The 6,887-nt window shown below is 47.2% G+C and overlaps 1 long non-coding RNA gene across 3 annotated transcripts in view; it reads right to left on the bottom strand.

Moving 5' to 3' along the window:
* The window catches only part of LOC102546824 (uncharacterized), a 59,377-nt gene extending 57,128 nt beyond the window's left edge, over positions 1 to 2,249 (bottom strand). For all 3 annotated transcript variants that reach the window (XR_005503564.2, XR_005503563.2, XR_005503565.2), the window contains exons 1-2: positions 2,112 to 2,249; positions 141 to 230 (exon numbers count right to left, since the gene is read on the bottom strand). This is a non-coding gene — a long non-coding RNA (uncharacterized LOC102546824). The remainder of the gene's footprint in view (positions 1 to 140; positions 231 to 2,111) is intronic.
* Positions 2,250 to 6,887: the final 4,638 nt, after the last annotated feature.

The raw sequence follows: 6,887 nt of genomic DNA, 5'->3' as shown, positions 1-6,887 counted from the left end.
CTCAGTGTTAAGCACTGGGATGGGTATGTGGAGACATACACAGCCAGCCGCTGCTACTTTAGACCCTCAGAGGGACAAGTTGTCCACTGTTGGAGAGTTAACAAAAATGGAGTTACCAAATGAAATGGTGTTTTCCTTACCTGATTCCTGGCTCGATTTTGCCCACAGTTAAGTCACGATGGGAGGTGCACATTTTTTTCCAGAATTCTCCAATTTGGTAAACAGAAGAGCTGAGAAGAGATATTTCACATTCTCTGTTAGCTGATAGCAGATGTTAGACCTCATGATCAAAGGTGCTATACTCTCTATGAAGCAGCAGAATCTCTCTCTCTCTCTCTCTCTCTCTCTCTCTCTCTCTCTCTCTCTCTCACACACACACACACACACACACACACACACACACACACACACACACTGTGTTACTAGCCTTAACAATATCTAAAAGCCTGCAGTGGGCACCAGAAGGGAGTCTTTGATACTATCCCCCAGAGTTGAATCCTCCTGCGTGCACTCACCAACCTAAATGTTGCCTGGGGAGCCCTTGCAAAGGCTATTGGTGGGAACAAAGGCTTTTTGCTAATCTCTTACAGAGAAGTGTTTTTGTCTCATCTGCTTGGTGCATGTTTTATGTGTGCCATGCTGGTGAAGGTGTACGGAGACAGATGATTACGTCACCCACTGAATACCATAGCTGCCAAAAAGGTGCAAACGTGAATGATTCCGTAGGTAATGTCCTCTGAGCTGGGCTTGGTAGAACTGTAGAGTGTTACTCTGAGCTCTGACGCACCCACAGATAATCTGGCAAGCACAGCCCCCCTCTATCCCGGCATGAGATGGACAGGGTGTGTGGAGGCAGCAGATTGACTGGTGCGCTACTCAAAGTTAGGAGGCTGAGGTGGTGGGACGTCCACAGGGTGAGGGATGCTGCTGAGGCCACTGAAGTGTAAAAGTTCACGAGAGGAATCATTGCAAGCCTCTGTAATGCAAGATGGAGCCCACAGCAGTAGCACACAAGGTGTGGGGATTCCCAGAGGTGCTTGACCAGTCATCTTCTAGGTTAAACCAGGGACTTTGCAAAGGCTGTTTGTTGCTAATGAACACCGAAGCATGTTAGTACATGGATAGAATAGATATCTTTGCATCAAATTAGCTTGGAAAATGCTTTATTGAACAGAATCAATTAAATTTCTTTCATACCCAGGAGGCTTTAATTGGCTACAATCGTAATGACTTAAAAGGAGAAGCCGTCATGTTGGGCTTCCCAAACGTCTTTAATGTAGCACTCTCAAACATTCAAGTTCTGAACCATTTTTTAAAAAAAGAATATCCCATAATATCTAGAATATCTCAGGATGAGTCTTAAGAGAAACACTTTTTGAAAGACAACACCATAATGCATCCTAATTTACTTTTTATTAAATTCTATCTGGCAATTCTCAGCCTAAGATTTTAGAGGACAGAGTTGATACAAAAGTGAAAGATTCAACACACCAACGGGTTTGGTGAGGGCAAAGCAAAACTGGAAGGAGCTGGAAGGATGCCCCCCACCTCTTTTTCTTTATTTATTTGATGCTGATGGTTCAGAATCTTGAACATTATCTTAAAGGATATAGGCTGTAGAAGCCCCGTTTTTAGATTATTATTCTGCCACTCATCTATGCTGAGTCATCTCTGAGGCCCACACATGGGTCTCAGCTACAGCGGCCCTACATGGTGGTGACGAGTGGGTGGGTCGGGGGACGGGATGATGACTTGGACCTACGTGGACTGTCCGACTAACTATACCTTCTGTTGTGAAGACAGGAAGAACAAACACAGCTTCTAGTTTCCACAGCAAAGACAGTGCCAATTGATATTACACAGTAAAATGCAACGAGATTAAATCAATAACATCTGCAATAAGGCATAATGAAGGTAAAATTATATCTCTGGCTTCCTCAACAGCTGTGAATCTATTTTTAATGATCCTCATTTTTGGCAGTCAGCTAACAACTTCTAAAACGTCCTAGAAATCGGATTGTTAAGCAGATGAGCGCTGCAGTGGCTGAGCGTGTCATTAATCAGCTGCGGATCCATCTGCACAGGCGAGCTGGAAGCATGGGGAAACTCACCCACTACTCCCAGCGCTGAGCACCCCACTCTCAGACTGTGGGCAACCTTGCAAATGCTGAGAACAGCAAGGCAGGGACATCGGGAGGAAAACGGGTGATTTCTAGGAGGGGCTTGGAGGTTTGAAACCGGGAAAGAGGGACTTCCGGTGGAAATGGAGTTAGCTTCCTGTCTCCTTTGGAGGATTTCTTTACCCAGGAGCCAGCAGGAGCAGGGCTCTAACTAATCTTTCCATTCAAAAGTCAGGACAATTTCCATGGGACAGCAGCTTCTCCACCATGTACGTCAGGTTATGGTGACACTTGGAGCTATCCTTGCTCATCATATCTGCTTATACCTCTGCTTCTGAGGTTGCTTCCTAGTATTTGTGCTGGGAGATGGGGACCGATCTCTTCGAGCTAGCGGAGATAGGGTCAATGACTGGTGGTAGCTCATACTGTCCCCTCTATGGGTCTTATACTCCACGGGCATCTATCTAGGCTCTCTAATTAAGCTTACTAGCCTCAGAAGGTCCCTAGCCAGAAGATTCCACAGAAGATAGAAACTCACCTCTCAGATTCCCCCAGCATTGGGTGGAGGTCTGTGCCCAGGAAGAGGAGCGTGGTCCTGTGGGGAGGGGAGTTTGGGTTTCCCTGTGCTGAGACTCTTCTTACACGGTGAGGAGACTCCTGAACAGAAGGTGTTGCCATAGCTGCCCAGACCAGCTTGGTAGATGGGGCTGGGCCCACGGCAGAGCCTGCTCTCGGCTGCTGTACCTGCTGGCCGCGAGTTTTATTTTTAAAGCAGAGGCTGGGCTGTAGCAGGGATCAAGATTAGAGAGGAAAGTGGCTGCAGAATTTGGCTCTTGACAAAGGATAAGAAGGTGAGTGGACAGCTCTAGTCAGCAAGAGCACAGCTCCAAGTTGCTGACTGTGTGAGTAGAAACGCTGTCCATCAGAGGGGAGACTAGGAGGTGGGGAGGGAGTTCTGCTGTGATGGGACAGACAGTATGATGAAACACGGATCACACAGAGGGTGATAGCGTCGGCAGTGATCCCATGCTCAAATGACAGAGGCAGGCGAATCGTGAGTTCAAAGCCAACTTGAGCTATGTGGAGATTCTGTATCTCAAAAATTATATATAACCCCAAAATAAAAACAAGTGGCTAAAAGCCCACAAGACACAGAGTGCTCTTGGAAACTAAGGCACCCAGAGATTTGGGGGGTGGGGGTGGGAGGGAATGGGGTTCCTGTGAAGTAGACAAAAGATGGTCTAAAGTAGAAAGTGGGGAACCCTGGGAGAAATGGGAAAGTTGCTTTCATGAGACAGACGGGGGCCTGGATAGTGAATGAACTACAGAGTCCGGGAGCTTAGCATTAGTAAGAGGGACTCTTGGGTGGCCTAGTCTCTGTGCACTGGACCAGGCCCTGATTGACATGCCAGGAGAGTGGTGATCCTTGGGCAGGCAACTGACATGCTTTGCCTGGCTTCTTTTGCCCTATTGGGTACCAGTTCCAGAACCCCCACATGAGTCAAAGGATGACGTGAATTATCTAGCATGGCCTGTTACAGGCATATGGGTCTCATAGAATGGGGATGAAGGGATAGTTTTTACTGCTCTGGGACCTAACCCTCCATCTTGTTTAACTGCTGGTTGATGCCCATTGCCAAGGATGTGATCCAGAGTTGCCAAGGCTTCGCCTCACCTGTTCTTTCACTTCGGGTTAATTGGCTCTCCGGTTTAAAGGGGCTCTGAGGCTAGACCCAGGTTTGTGGACACATCCTCCCAGCAAGAACACACCTTCCATTGTTTGTATGATCAGGGATGTTGCCAAGAGAGGCAGGGGAAAAGCAAGGGCAGGGGATTTTATTTGGGGAGATTTTTTTTTTAATTTAATGTTTTACTTATTCACTTTACATCCTGCTCACTACATTTCCACCTCTGTCACTCCCTACCACAGTCCTTCCCCTATCCTCTCTCCTCTCCTCTCCTCTCCTCTCCTCTCCTCTCCTCTCCTCTCCTCTCCTCTGAGTGGATGGGGACCCCTGGTTATTCCCCTACCCTGGCACCTCAAATCTCTACAAGACTTGGCACTTCCTCTCCCTCTGAGGCCAAATAGGGCAGCCCAGCTAGAAGAAGATATCCCAGGGACAGGCAACAGTGTTTGGGATAGCCTTGGGGGTGGGATTTAAGGAAGCACTACTTATCTTAGGTGTGGTAGCTCAGGACAGAAATCCCAGCACCAGGAGGCAAAGGCACAAGGAGAATTCAAGGCCATTTGCATTCAACAAATGGTGTCAGACTGCAGCAAGAAAGGAGGAAGGCCACAGGGTCCTACTGACACAGTGAGGAGTGGAAATGCCTGTAGAGTCAAAGACCAAGGGAGCTGCAGCCTGGTAAGTAGGGGAAATGGTATGCACAGAGGACAGCTCCTTACACACCAACACACAGGCACACAGACACACACAGAGACACACAGATACACAGACCAACAGAGAGACAGACACACCGACACACAGAGACACAGAGACACACAGATACACAGACAGAGAGACAGACACACCAACACACAGACACACAGAGACACACAGATACACAGACAGAGAGACAGACACACCAACACACAGACACACAGAGACACACAGATACACAGACAGACAGAGAGACAGACACACCAACACACAGACACACAGAGACACACAGATACACAGACAGACAGAGAGACAGACACACTGACACACAGACACACAGAGACACACAGAGACACACAGATACACAGACAGACAGAGAGACAGACACACCGACACACAGACACACAGATACACAGACAGACAGAGAGACAGACACACCGACACACAGGTACACAGAGACACACAGATACACAGACAGACAGAGAGACAGACACACCAACACACAGACACACAGAGACACACAGATACACAGACAGACAGAGAGACAGACACACTGACACACAGACACACAGAGACACACAGAGACACACAGATACACAGACAGAGAGACAGACACACCGACACACAGGTACACAGAGACACACAGATACACAGACAGACAGAGAGACAGACACACCAACACACAGACACACAGAGACACACAGATACACAGACAGACAGAGAGACAGACACACCAACACACAGACACACAGAGACACACAGATACACAGACAGACAGACACACAGACACACAGACAGACACACAGACACATAGGCACAGACACACATACACACACAGGCACTCAGACACACAGGCACACAAACACACACAGACAGACACAGACACACAGACAGGCACACAGACACATAGGCACATTAGGCTTTGAAGGCCTCAGAGTCAACTTCACTTCCAGAAAAGCAGTCAAAAGGAAGGAAGGTTGGGTAGAAGACAGAGGGTCAGACTGAACAGTCTCAGAAACTACGGACCAGGGAGTCGATGGGCACCACAGAGTGTACCAAAGTCCTGACCACTAAGCAAAGCCCTGGGTTCAGTCTTCATGAAAAAGAATTAACTGTTGCCTTCAGTCACCATTCTACATTCTAGCTGTCTCCGAACAGCCCTCCTAAGAATAGTTCACAAATAGTCCACTGTAACACTACTAGATAATGAGATGTGTTTTTTAAGGAAAAGCCCCACCAAAATGTCTATGTTTGTTTCTTGATTTACCTTTCTGAATATTCCACACTTGCACCTTACCTGTCTGGCCTGTCTGGCCTGTCTAAACTGCAGCATCTGGTGACCACAGATGGCTGAAGTGACAGGCAGTGTAGAGGAACTAGCAGGCTCAAGCATCACACTTTCACCACTGAAGGCTGGAGGTTCAAAACCAGCCTGGTTCTTTACAGAAGTCACTGCCCCTCTGCCAAGCAAGATTGTTCTCAAGACAGAGCACAGACTTTTCCCTCTTGTCTGGTCACACAGGTACTGGGAGCTCAGTTTGCATGTAAGGGACTTGTGTGGTCATGGAGAATGTGTCTGTTGTCTGCATCCCATAAAATGAATTGTACTTGATATTGAATGATTCCTATTCATTGACTGTGGAAAGTATTCTAACTGAAGGGTTAACATGTTTTAGAATGTCAAATCCTTTATATTTTCCCCATATGCCCTTCCAAATGGTTCAGCTTATTAATTCTTTGTGTTTTGGGAACTTGAGGTGGAGGCCTAGAATAACTTTGGCCACTCTTCCTCAGCCACCATTCATCTTGACTTTAGAGACAGGGTCTCTTACTTGACTTGGGCTCTTCATGGGCTAGGCTGGCTGGTCGCTGAGCCCCAGGGACCTCACTCACTGCTTCACCAGTGCATGCTAACACACCTGGCTTTTTACTTGGGTTCTGGGGACCAAATCTGGAACCTTGTGTTTGTGACAATTATTTTCTGGACAGACCCATCTACCAGCCCCGAATGGAGGAAGTCTTCACATGTACTCTCTGAATGGTCTACATATAGTCTGAGAGTTTGTGGTGTGTTTTCTGGCTTCGCTATTATTTGAAATGTACCCAGCATGGAGACCCGCAAGGAACTACGGTTGCCAGCATCTGTGAAGCTGATCTCGGCAGAGTCACCATGCACAGGTCGAGAAGCTCTGATGTGGTGCAATCCTCACTTGATGGCATATCATATGCAATTATGATGCAATATTATGATTTTGTAAACTTGATTTAAAAATAGTTTGGTAGCTGCATTTTACTGTAATTACTTGTAAGTTCACGGCTGATATTTTATGTATTAAAAATGTGATTCTGACAGAGAAGTTCCTGGGTAGAGTGTGACCTCCAGAGA

This window comes from Rattus norvegicus, chromosome 4 (assembly GCF_036323735.1).
Source record: "Rattus norvegicus strain BN/NHsdMcwi chromosome 4, GRCr8, whole genome shotgun sequence".
Classification (NCBI taxonomy): Eukaryota; Metazoa; Chordata; class Mammalia; order Rodentia; family Muridae; genus Rattus; species Rattus norvegicus.
The sequence above is the reverse complement of the archived record's forward strand: the minus strand, read 5'-3'. Positions and strand labels throughout refer to the sequence as shown.